The sequence below is a fragment of the Papaver somniferum genome, chromosome 9, assembly GCF_003573695.1.
Source record: "Papaver somniferum cultivar HN1 chromosome 9, ASM357369v1, whole genome shotgun sequence".
Lineage (NCBI taxonomy): Eukaryota > Viridiplantae > Streptophyta > Magnoliopsida > Ranunculales > Papaveraceae > Papaver > Papaver somniferum.
Window position 1 is genome coordinate 16,529,830 of NC_039366.1, and position 14,479 is coordinate 16,544,308.

At 34.5% G+C, this 14,479-nt stretch overlaps 1 non-coding gene across 1 annotated transcript; it reads right to left on the minus strand.

Moving 5' to 3' along the window:
- Positions 1-9,346: 9,346 nt before the first annotated feature.
- On the minus strand, positions 9,347-9,417 carry TRNASTOP-UCA. The gene has a single exon. It is a non-coding gene; the product is annotated as a tRNA-Sec (tRNA).
- Between the last annotated feature and the right edge of the window lie 5,062 nt (positions 9,418-14,479).

Consider the following 14,479-nt stretch of genomic DNA (forward strand, 5'->3'; position numbering starts at 1 on the left):
AGGGATCATTTCAATACTAGAAAATTTGCAGAAGCTAATGAACTTGGACTACCTGTTGCTGCTGTTTTCTTCGACGCACAAAGGGAAACTGCTGCAAGACGACGTGTTAAGGATCGAGCAAGAGAGAGGAGAGCATAAACGCGCGGAAGCAATAGACTACATTGATAATAATTCGGTGTCAACTTTCATGGCTCAACAGCCTATTTATATTGTTCACAAACTTGACGATCACTCAAGGTACTTTCCTAACTAAGATCAAACTCTAAACATAGACACTTTCCTAATATAACTCTCACAACTTAATGTGCATATCTCCTAAATATAGACTCTCATATATTATTTCCTAATACGACGTTAGATTAATTAGTATCCCTAATTAATCAACTCGGATGAAATGGTATTGGTATCATCATCGTCTCTGGTTCCAACAAAGGCGGTCCATACAGTGATGATTCCAATAAAACTTCAGATGCTTGCGGAAGGCGAGGCGTTTGGTAGCATCATCATCGTCTCTGGTTCGTTCCGATGATTCACTTGTTTCCATTGAAAAGAGGTGCAACAAAATAATCTGTGTCTCGAAACAGAAACGAAAACAGAAAAAGGCTTAATCCTTGGCGTTAAAACTGCAGGAACTTGGAAAAACAGAAGAACATATAATAAAGCTTCAATATATTGAACATCATCATATTTGTATTTATCGTCATCAGATAAAAAGAGAGGGATACCTTTATATTACTGTTGCATGTACTTGCATACTTGCGTGTACTGTCTTGACTCTTGACCAGTATTCTATCATATGCTCGATCATTCATAGTTGATAGGAACCGGCTGAGATGCTCGCGCTTGTTACCGTACCAGTTATATACTTTGAACTTTGGTGAGGTGTAATCCACCGGGTACTGGTACTCTGCGACTTCAAAGGAATATAGACTGTTCATAAAGTCATAATTGTCTTGTTTAACCACTCCGCAACTTCAGAGGAATACAGACTCGGTAGTTTGTTTCCAGGTACTTTGCTATTGCCTCTTGTGTCATGACTGCGGGCGCTTCTCCTCCATTTTCATCGTTTTTCACCGTTTCTTTAGTAACGGTTTGTTCTGACTTAGCCGTCTGCTTCATTAATTTCCTCAGTTCTTGCTCTCTTATAACTTGATCTTCCAACTTTTTTTGCGTATCTTGTCAAGTTGCCCACGCAAATGGTGTGTCCTCGGGCGCTTGTTGTTTGTCTTTCCCTTGCGAAGCCTCCGCTCTTCATCCTTGTACAATCGGACTCTTTACTATGCCTCCATGCGAAACTTTTGCTTCTTCGTCCTCAAGGTTCACTACACCAAATCTAGGATTTTCTTATTGAAAAAAAGGATTACAAAAAATAGAAGCTAATTTCCCTTACTAAAATAAATGGTTATCGATAGGGAGTAATATAATGTGTGAGAATTTTGCCCCACTCTTTTAATCCATTAGGAAAATTAAGTAGACTAACACTTTAAGTTCATTACAATATTTATCCTAACTATTTATATTTTACACTTCATATTTACTTTGTAATGCAAATATTATGTTACAACCATTGCTAACTCTTTCTATTACTATTAAAATGACCAATAGACAAATGACATGTGTCTTTTGGTTCTAGACGTTTGTAACATTATTTCTGTTAGAAAATTTGTTAGGTATGATACCTAACAAATGGCACTTTTCCGGCCTGACAATTTCCGATCGCCTGAACTGATGACGGTTTCCGGTCGCCGGGACTGACAATATTCAGTACCCATAAAATTACTTTTTAAGCTACAATTTAAAGAACCGAACACTGGATATATAAAATATATATATTAAGAACCACAATGATTATATACAAGGAGCAGTAGTTACCCAATAGTTACATTACAAATTACAGACTGAAAATTAGATAGGTACTAAAGAAGTTTTCACTTCACAAAAAGTGTGCTCCTCCAAGCAGTATATCTTTTCACTGCACAAAAAGTAGTTATTGAAGCTTTCATTCATGGGCAGACTCCATAAACTGTTTCCACTTCACAAAAAGTAGTTACTCAAGAATTTTTCATTAATGGATAGAATCCACAAACTCGATACGAGACACGGGCCAAATTACTGATTCATTTGCAACATACTCTTTCAAATAAAAGTGATCACCTTGAGGACTGTCAGGTGCAGCACAGTTACCATCCTCGATGGTTTCAAGACATACCTTTCTCTCTTCTGGTTGCACTAAGAGTCCCTCACAATGTTCTCCATCTATGCCATACACAACATAACCTGTGGCAACAATTTCCCTTTTTCTGTTGTAAAGGCGCACAAATTGATTTCCATTAGGATCTTCAACACCACCATCAGCTGGGTTTGTGCTGGCAGAATGTTGGTTTTGTTGTTGTTTTGCCATAACTTGCAACACAACCTATAACAATAGAGAAAACAGTTAATTGCTTGTGTCACACATAACAGATAAGAGAATAAAATGTAAATAAAGTTGTAATACAAATTTTCATCAACAGACAAATTGGCAGCTAAAGAAGACTTGTCATCAGCATATACAAACATAAACAGTTATTGGATAATGACAGCTACAGATATGCAATCATAACTCAAAAAGAACACAGTTTTTTACAAGGAAGTGAATCCCCTGAAGCTTAAGTACGTGGAAGAGTATAAGAGGCAACTTGCATACAAATCTTTTATTAAGTGTTTCAAAAATAAGCCTAATTTTTGTGCCCTGTCTCTATTGCTCTAGCAGAAATTCGAGTCTGTTTGGATTACTCGTTTGAAATAGAGGCCACATAAGAACACAAATTAGGTTTGCCACTTGGGAATAATAACTATAATCCATAAACATTTAAGCATTTATATCAAAAGGATGTCCCAAGGAAAAAATAAAAGGGTACAACATCCACCAAAACATACAGTTTGAAATGCTAGTATTTGATATGCACCATCCAAAAGTTATCATGCATCTATCCTTTGAAATATAATCGCAACTAACTAATGAACTATCCTAGTTGATTCATATTTCATGAGCATTAAGATGTAATGATAAACAAAAACATATATGTACCATCCAAAAGTTATCATGCATCTATCCTTTGAAATATAATCGCACTAACTAATGAACTATCCTAGTTGATTCATATTTCATGAGCATTAAGATATAATGATAAACAAAAATAGAACTTGTAAATGCTCACATTAGTGATTAGTTCAGTATGCTTTGGCAGTAGAGCCTCAACCATATGATCAGTCCTTGGCGCATTAATTGTTGGGTTTGTGTTTGCGGCCATAACCGCGGTCGCAACACTTTCGTATAAGGCTTGCTTCTTCGAGATAAGTGGAGAATAACCCAACAAACCATCTCTGCATTTGTCAGGTCCAAAGACTTCAGCAATCTCATCATTTTTCAAAGTCTAAAGCGGATACCAATCCTACATCAATGAGATCCTGCCTCCTATATCTAGCGGCCTTTACTTGCTCCTATTAACATACATTGAACAACGTGTGTTAATTTCAGAGTAAATAGGTAAACTACGAGCTTCATTCAACCTGACCAACTATACTCACATATTTCTCAACAGCCGAAGGATTTACTTTTCCATCTTTCCCAACATGCCATCCATCCAAGCAAGCCCTCGTGCAGCCTCAGCTACCAAACCTTCCTTTACAGCCCGTACATACATTATATGGATAAGTATAAACAATTAACATTAAACTAGTGTCAAAGTGCAATATGATGTACTTACGAGATTGTGGATTTTATTTGCATATGACTCTCGACCACATGTGTGATGTATGGTCCTCTTCTTTTCATTTTCTGAATATTTGGCATGTTTTTCCTTAATACCAGGTATGCTCTCATTCTCGACAAAATTTTTCCAACAATCCGAGTCAAAATCAACAGGACGTGCATCTAACTTCTCTTGCATAGTGACCTTGCCTAGGAGAGGACCATTTCTTAGATCATGTTTATATGTTCTGAAATTCTGTGGAAGAGACCCCATAACAATCATCTTGGCTAAATGATTTGGCACATTGAACTCGAATTCTTGCTGAAATAAACAAGTTTCAAGTCAGAAAATCAGCAAGATTCATCAAGCAATTCATTCATAAAACCAGGATATAAGAAAAAGAAAGAAACTATAGATTACATACCAACAACTTAAACCACACATCTTCTTTGAAGTTATCCGGAACCTGCCTCCAATCCACATATTTGACTGGACAGTAGGCACGAACAAGTTTGCCATCCCGAGTAGCTAATTTGTCTGCATTGTCACCTGCAGGTCTCCCATACAAATTAACCGTTACCATCAACTTTGGCTTAGAAACAACATTAGTTTCAGTCGCTGAAGAAGAATAAGAAGGATCACTAGTTTGTGGTGAAGAAACAGTTGTATGCACACTATTAGAGGCTTCAATAGTATCCATCTGCATTCAACACAGAGAAAAACTATAAGAACATTAAACTGTAGACTTTATCAGTACTAGAAAATATAAGTAAATGAAGGAGAATAAACCGAACAATGAAACCTAAACACAAGCATATCCGTACCAAGAGACATTAAAAATAAAATCAGAAAAATAATGCTCAGTAAACACAAATCATGTTGTTCAGAGCTGCAGAACAAGAAAATTTTGACAAGTTTGCGATATGATTTTTTGCAGAACAACAAATAATGAAGAGGTCAAAAGAATAAAACCCCTTTTCAAAAACAAAACAAGAACCCAAAATAAACAGAATCACAAAACCAAATTTCCTCAAACACTACCACTAAACATAATAGACCCATAGGTTCACAAAATTAACTCAATTCATGTACAGAAGAAACAGAAAAACCAACCAATGTTGCATAAGAAAAGGAAAAAAAACTTCAAATATCACTAAAATCAATCAATGCTACATAGAGAAGGAGAATCAGATGTAAATCCAAAGATTCTTCCAAATGAATCTCCAAAAAACTGTAATAGAAATAGAGAAAAAACAGTAAAAAGATGGGTATTGACAGAAAACAAACATAAATCCTAAAATCTTAGTAACAGAACCCAAATCCATTCAAATAAACTGAAACCCTAACATCTTAATAGCAAAACCCAAAACTCAAACAAACTGAAACTCAAATTGAAATTGAAATTAATATAAAACTGAAACTGAAATTGAAATTGAGAATATGAAAAATCTTATTATCATGAAATTGATAAAACTAAACTGAAAACCTAATATCAAATCTTCATACCAGAAATTGATGATGTGAAACATAAACAAAAAGAAGGTTTTCACGATATCACCTTAGAGAGCAGCGATTGTGAGAATTGATTTGAAAGATATACAGACTTAGGAACCCTAAGTTTCTTGAAAAAAATTGAATCAAATCTAGAGACCGGATTATATAAAAAAGAGAAAAGAGAAGGGGGGGACTAAAACTAAGATTTGAAATCATTCTACAATTTCAGAGTGATTTGGCGGAAAATCTTGGTGGGAAAAGAAATTTTGGGGATTTTTGGAGCGGGAGAAGAGAGAATGGGGGAAATTTGGGGATTTTTGTGTTTCTCGAACTTTCAGTTTTGGCTAATGAAAAGAGATGTGGTAAAACAAAGAGCCACGTTAGATATTTGATTACCATTAATTTTACTTCCTTTAATCAATGGTCAATAATCCTATAGCTTCCCTCATACGGATCCAATATGGAATGGAGGGATTACCATTCATTTTACTTCCCTTAATCAATGGTCAATAATCCTCTTATTTCCCTCATACGGATCCAATACGGAATGGAGGGCTAAAGATCATTTTACTTCCCTTAATCAATGGTCAATAATCCTTTTATTTCCCACATACAGATCAAATGAAACAAAGGGCTAAAAAATGAAGCTTTTTTCTTCGATTTTGTTATAAACTTTGGATATTTCATTGGATAACAACACAAAGAAGTTGATACTAATCAGAATTAAGTGCACAAAATCGGAAGATTTCGAGTCACTAATCAATTTCTGAGACACGGATCCGATTTTGTTAGAAACTTCGGATATTTCGTTGGATAATAACACTAAGTGCACAAAATCAGAAGATTTCGAGTCATTAATCAGTTTCTGAGACACGAATCCGATTTTGTTAGAAACTTCTGATATTTCGTTGGAAAATAACACTAAGTGCACAAAATCAGAAGATTTTGAGTCATTAATCAGTTTCTGAGACACGAATCCGATTTCGTTAGAAACTTCGGATATTTCGTTGGATAATAACACTAAGTGCACAAAATCAGAAGATTTCGAGCCATTGATCAGTTTCTGAGATACGAATCCGATTTTGTTAGAAACTTCTGATATTTCATTGGATAATAACACTAAGTGCACAAAATCAGAAGATTTCGAGTCATTAATCAGTTTCTGAGACACGAATCCGATTTTGTTAGAAACTTCGGATATTTCGTTGGATAATAACACTAAGTGCACAAAATCGGATGATTTTGAGTCATTAATCAGTTTTTGAGACACGAATCCGATTTTGTTAGAAACTTCAGATATTTCGTTGGATAATAACACTAAGTGCACAAAATCAGAAGATTTCGAATCATTAATCAGTTTCTGAGACACGAATCCGATTTTGTTAGAAACTTCTGATATTTCGTTATATAATAACACTAAGTGCACAAAATCAGAAGATTTCGAGTCATTAATCAGTTTCTAAGACATGAATCCGATTTTGTTAGAAACTTCGGATATTTCGTCGGAAAATAACACTTATTGCACAAAATCAGAAGATTTTGAGTCACTAATCAGTTTCTGAGACACGAATCCGATTTCGTTAGAAACTTCAGATATTTCGTTGGATAATAACACTAAGTGCACAAAATCAGAAGATTTCGAGTCATTAATCAGTTTCTGAGACACGAGTCCGATTTTGTTAGAAACTTCTGATATTTCGTTGGATAATAACACTAAGTGCACAAAATCAGAAGATTTCGAGTCATTAATCAGTTTCTGAGACACGAATCCGAATTTGTTAGAAACTTCTGATATTTTGTAGGATAATAACACTAAGTGCAAAAAATCGGATGATTTCGAATCACTAATCAGTTTCTGAGACACGAATCCGATTTCGTTAGAAATTTCGGATATTTCGTTGGATAATAACACTAAGTGCACAAAATCAGAAGATTTCGAGTCATTAATCAGTTTCTGGGACACGAATCCGATTTTGTTAGAAACTTCTGATATTTCGTTGGATAATAACTCTAAGTGCACAAAATCAGAAGATTTCGAGTCATTAATAAGTTTCTGAGACACGAATCCGATTTTGTTAGATACTTCGGATATTTCGTTGGATAATAACACTAAGTGCACAAAATCGGAAGATTTTGAGTCATTGATCAGTTTCTCAGACCCGAATCTGATTTTCTTATAAACTTCAGATATTTCGTCGGATAATAACACGAACTTGAGTCTAAAGGACGTTATCAGATTGAGATTCACTTGTCTAAACCAAATAGTAGGTTTTGGATAACAAGTTCAATCTAATTTCTATTCGGGATTCCATTTGTAAAACGAGATTTGAGGCAATTGAAGTAACTGCACAAAATAAGAAGATTTTGAGTCATTAATCAGTTTCTGAGACCCAAATCCGATTTTCTTATAAACTTCGAATATTTCTTTGGATAATAACACGAACTTGTGTCTAAAGGACGTTATCAGATTGACATTCACTTGTCTAAACCAAAAATAGTAGGTTTTGGATAACAAGGTCAATATAATTTCTATTCAGGAATCCATTTGTAAAACGAGATTTGAGGAAATTGAAGTAACTGCACAAAATCAGAAGATTTCGAGTCATTAATCAGTTTCTGAGACACGAATCCGATTTTGTTAGAAACTTCTGATATTTCGTTGGATTATAACACTAAGTGCACAAAATCAGAAGATTTCGAGTCATTAATCAGTTTCTGAGACACGAATCCGATTTTCTTAGAAACTTCTGATATTTTGTTGGATAATAACACTAAGTGCACAAAATTGAATGATTTCGAGTCACTAATCAGTTTCTGAGACACGAATCCGATTTCGTTAGAAATTTCGGATATTTCGTTGGATAATAACACTAAGTGCACAAAATCAGAAGATTTCGAGTCATTAATCAGTTTCTGGGACACGAATCCGATTTTGTTAGAAACTTCTGATATTTCGTTGGATAATAACTCTAAGTGCACAAAATCAGAAGATTTCGAGTCATTAATAAGTTTCTGAGACACGAATCCGATTTTGTTAGATACTTCGGATATTTCGTTGGATAATAACACTAAGTGCACAAAATCGGAAGATTTTGAGTCATTGATCAGTTTCTCAGACCCGAATCCAATTTTCTTATAAACTTTAGATATTTCGTCGGATAATAACACGAACTTGAGTCTAAAAGACGTTATCAGATTGAGATTCACTTGTCTAAACCAAATAGTAGGTTTTGGATAACAAGTTCAATCTAATTTCTATTCGAATTCCATTTGTAAAACGAGATTTGAGGCAATTGAAGTAACTGCACAAAATAAGAAGATTTTGAGTCATTAATCAGTTTCTGAGACCCAAATCCGATTTTCTTATAAACTTCGAATATTTCGTTGGATAATAACACGAACTTGTGTCTAAAGGACGTTATCAGATTGACATTCACTTGTCTAAACCGAAAATAGTAGGTTTTGGATAACAAGGTCAATCTAATTTCTATTCGGGAATCCATTTGTAAAACGAGATTTGAGGAAATTGAAGTAACTGCACAAAATCAGAAGATTTTGAGTCATTGATCAGTTTCTGAGACCCGAATCCGATTTTCTTATAAACTTCGGATATTTCGTTGGATAATAACACGAACTTGTATCTAAAGGACGTTATCAGATTGAGATTTAGTTATCTAAACCAAATAGTAGGTTTCGGATAACAAGATCAATCTAATTTTTACTCGGGAATCCATTTGTAAAACGAGATTTGAGGAAATTTAAGTAACTGCACAAAATAGAAAAATTTCAGTTTGGTTATGCTCGAATATTGTTAACCAATATTTATGTCAGTTGTTCAGAACATAAGAATTAGAGAAACAAAAAGTTGTTATTAGGCGAGAATTAGAGAAACAAAAAGTTCAGGCAAACATAAGAATCACATGGATTAACAGAAGTACCAACGACCACAAATATGTTCCAAGGAGTAATGTCATTGATGCAGGAACTTCAATTTCCGAGAACTACAGTTGACAATTTTGATTTTGTATGAAACTATAATTAGAAACAACAATCGCAAACATGCTTGATGATGCAAAAGTGATGAAAGAGATTAGCACAGATTGATAGACAAGATAGAGTGAACCAGGCGTGATTCGAACACGCATCTTCTGACTTGAAGTCATATGTGCTACCATTGCACCACAGGTTCATAAGTTATACGAACCATGTAAAGTTACAAGATTCATATGATTACCTAGCGAAATTGTCACCTTCGAAAACAGTAACTCACTCAAACAAACTCAAGCTAGCAAAAAAAGTGAATTGAACAAATATTTTCATGAAACCTTGGACTATGCTTTATATATCAGCACCAACAACTTCTGCCACATACTAAGCCGGTAAGCCCACAAAATCTCTAAAGTAAAACCAACAGAACTTCATGAAACATATTATGATGCCACATGCTATATTTTATCAAGTTAGATAAGTAAATCACTTAGATAAATACAATTACATCTTGACAGTAGGGTAAACATGCCATAGAGAGAGACTAACCCACTGACAAGGATTCACACACATCTGGAGAGATTTAGACATCAAGGACGACTAGCAAATTACAGCAGCTACGGAAACCAAGTGATATCGAGATGGCAATATGATTACAGAATCAATATCAGCCAAGTATGTGGACATTCGATCAGTACGCCTGATTCAGTAAACAAAAAACAAATATTTAAAATATCTCGCCAGGATCAACGAAAGCAAAGGCTGCAGATCATCTACTATAGTCTAAGCATTAAAATCTTCATATCCAGAACTATATCCATGGGACATTATTAACTTTTATCTAATATACGCATGTTATAAGAAACCCCAAACTCATAAATTGATAAGTTTCAGTGAATCCACCTCAACTGATGAAGAGAATCCATTCTGAAATCAAGCAAGCTTGACATATTTTATAATGCAACAAGTAGAAGTGCAGAAACCATACTGACTACAAGCAAGTTTACAGTCATTTTCTATCCCACTTTAAAGTCTAGAACGACAATTTAGCACATATAAGGAAGTGATATACGAAATCGTAAAATCATAGGTATCAGCATATGGCAATTATATTCAGTGCAATTCCAATCCCAAAGCACTCAAATGAAAAAAGTGAGGCAATGGATCATCTGTTTTATATCCGGAAACCAAACATGTCCCAGGAGTGAGTCATAGAAACATACCACCAATCTTGGAATATAACCCTCCTCTCACATAGCCAAAAATGAACAAAGTAAGATCATAACATACAATAAATGTTGTGACAATCGCTCCTCTCCTGAGACACATCAACAGTTTCAGTGGAAATATTCGAAAAAATTAGAAGACAAATCAATAGAAAGTACCATACGCAATAAGCAGAGAAATGGACGAATATAAACAGAGATGTCTCATATGTTATAATTCTTGCAGACATTGGGGCTAGCTGCTCTGACTATATTATAATCACCCTCTTGTCTAACCGTTTGCTCGGGAACTCAACTTAGGCAACATAAACGGTCATTTGATATCAACTTAGCATTATTGAAGAGATGTACAAATTTATAGCCTAAACTCTATATGTTGTCTTAGGCAATCTAGGATTAACATCGCTCATTCCCAAACTACTTGAGTGCATATGTAATTGAAACAACATGCTACTGACTCATTTCCATACTACTTGAGTGCATATGTAATTGAAACAACACGCCACTGGCTCATTCCCAAACTACTTGAGTGCATATGTAATCGAAACAACACGCCACTGGATAAGAGGACTTGCTGTCCTCGTGAGTTGGTAACAAGGGAGCAGAGGCTGAGTTGTGTGTTACTTAGGTATTTCCATTCCCATGGAAAGCGTCCATTAGTATAAATTACAACATATGAGTATGAAGAAGAACCCTACAAAAAGGATGTTGGATTCTCAGTCCCACACACATCTTGCATACATGCATTTGAAAGCCGTGCTCCTTCAGTTGTATAAATTCTAAATCAACAAGAACAGAACACATCATATGAGTGTTGGGGTGTGAACAGGTGATAGCAATGCAGTATGCATCCCGACATTACACTCTACAGTAACACACCATAATTCAAATAACCATGCAAATAGAATTTTTAATATTTTTTCGATATTATAATTCACATCTCTTGGTGTCCTGTATTCATATATAACGAGTCTCAAATACACAATTTCAATACAGAGATAAATGAATACAATTCTAATTACCAAAATGGTTGTTGATAGGAACCGATGTGTTAATCGCGCATTAGAACTTTTCATATAAAACCGTAGGAAAGAAGGAATAACAAAACATGTAGTAATATGCTGTCACAGAGAAATGGCAAGGTCGTTCTTCAGATTCAGTTCATTCACCAAAAGAACTGGAAACATATAAATTGTTCAATTTATTATGCTTAGATTCGAATTTTACTTCTTGTAACCCAACTGTAACAGGTAGCTCTGGGAGGGATCTCTTTTACGTTTAATCTATTCCCCTTTGCTTAAAAAAATCTACATCTTTAATGAATCCACATCATTGACAATTAGATTTTTAAGTAAAATGAGGGATTTAAGATCAGACAGTATAAAGTACTTCAACCTGATAATATGGACAGAAATGCATAACTGTAAATCTGGAAACATATATCTATTGAGGAAAACTAAAGAGGCCAAGATCCTGAACTAAAGGGGAGGATATAAGGTGGAAGAGCAGTCGAGCAACTTATTTTGCAAAAAATATCATAATCAATCCATCTTGCAACTCAATCAATGAAGGGAACAGTGTCTCTCCAGTGGTTGGTATAGGTGGAGAATATAAAGTATACACAAAGTAAATGCATTTTAGTTTTCCTCGGAAATCTTTTACACCAGTACCAGTTCGAAATGAGGGAGAAAGAGAGAGATGCAACAAATTCTTAATTCAGTAGACAAACCTTTGGAATTCTAGCACAAATTTCAGATGTACAAGGAATGGTATTCAATTTTCTAAACCAACTAACAACACAAAAAACATGAACATCGATATAAATGAAACACAAATTTCAGAAGATGTTTTTTGTCTTCATTGCAAACAACACCCACCACACTCAGGCCAACACCAATTGATTATTACAAAAATTGGAACAGAAACTCCGAAGGGGGACTCCTACCAATTCCAAGACTATGAAAGTACAAAGTTCACTCACTGAATCGAAAACTAAGCATCCAGATCCTATCAAGAAAACAAGAAAGAACGGAAATGATATAAAATCTCAACTAATGAAACACATTCAAATTATAATCAATAATTTGGGTGACTTAATAAGCTTCAATCAAGCTCAACTCAAGTATAATTCATTACTTACTCATACATTATATGCTGATGTACATCTAAAAACTATATTTTCTTACCGAATCCTACATTCAAAAAAATCTCTTAACACTACTGTCTTTTGGGTTACTCTCCAAAATTGACTTAAATCCTCAGAATTTTCACTCAATTCATCATAAAGTAACCTAGTTTATCAGTCCTCAATACCATGGACAAACAACAAAAGTAAACAGATTCACTCATACTCTAGTTAGGATTAGGATTTTATATAAACAAAATTGATTCATAAAGGAACATCATTATGAACAGAAAAAATTGATTAGAATTTAATGAATCAATACCACACCCATCACTCACCTCCCAAGAACAAAAACATGATATTTTTCAAATTAATCTAATCAGACAACCAGAAAATCCCCAAATTCTACCCAACTTATAAAACCCCTAACTCATGCAATTAATCAAAATCAGAGAACAAAAACAAATTGACAATCAAATCAGAGTCAATCAAGTGATCTAATGACCGATTCCGTCATAATTACATACCTTGATATTGAATTGTTAGCATAGATTTGTTTCTCACGAAGGGATTTGTCTTCTCCGAATTTTTTTGAATTTCTTTTGTTGAATAATTTTCGAACTCCTACATCTTCAGATCCTTGGTTCTTATTCTTCAGTGCTTCTCTGAAATAATTCGTAGTGACGGTGGTGGTGGCCATGGATTATCAGCGATGTGGAGAGGTTTTTTCTTGGGGGAAACAAGAATAAGTGCTCGAGAGAGAGAGAAATTTAAGATGTTCAAGTAGCCAAGGCTCCCAGTGTTATTGCTTTTAGTTCCATCTAGGGTCGACCATGGACCATGGTTGTAACAAAGGTAGAACTAAATTTTGGTTCCGCACACCGACTAGTTTTTGGATTTAAGTTATTATGTGGTTCTAGAATTTTAATTGGTTCCAAATAAAAAACTTAAATGTTATTTTGATTTTTCGAAAATTAAAAATAAATTCATGTGTTAGGTATGTATAAGTGTGTTACCAATAAAAGTGAGAAGAGTTATAAAGATGGGGTTGATCTTGATATACTTGGATTTTGGGTAGAAATATTTGTATTAGTTATTTATTATAAAGTGTGTTAGGTATTTATAACTAACAAGCTCACACTTTGAATAGTTATTTAGTTTTTATAGAATAATTCTGAATTATGGTAACTACTCATAAATTAGCTAACTCTTTATAGTTGTTACTAGAATTATAATGGATTACTAGAGTTACAATAGTAAAATGAGTTAGGAAATCTATTGTTACAAAAATCTAGATTTGGTATAGTGGTTAAGCGGCTGGTCGATTGGTTGACCCTCTAGTGCACCCGTGATGGTGCTTGTTGAGTGTGTCATGATCGACGAGACGATCCTCCGGTGTGGTCGCCAAATATTGAGAGATAAAGAATGTAGTTGCAGGAAATCCTACAATACACCCCCCATATGATTTCATTATTAATCAACTCATTTTTAGGTTTACACTCTTAATTTTATTGATCAATCTTTGGATATTCTTACAAGAAAAGATAAAGAAATCAAGAATGATCTCTGCTCTAAATTTTCTCTCTCATATTTACTTGTTTCTTCCTCAAAAAAGATCTCTCTCCTTTCTTTACAACTTGAACGACTATTTATAGGGAAATACATAGTGGATGACAGCTAATCTGTCCTTTATTTTCGGGTATGATCTGCGATATTCTCGCAACCTTACAAATATTAATTTCGCAAGCTCTATAATTTTCGCAGGACTATCACATCTTTCTCGTGATCTTAGCTGACGTCATTTATTATATTCTTCCTGAAATTGTTCTGTGACGCTGTTGTATTGTGTTGTTGATAATTTCGCTGAAATATTGTCGTTGCGAGATTCTGATCCTACATCTTTCCTCTTCTCA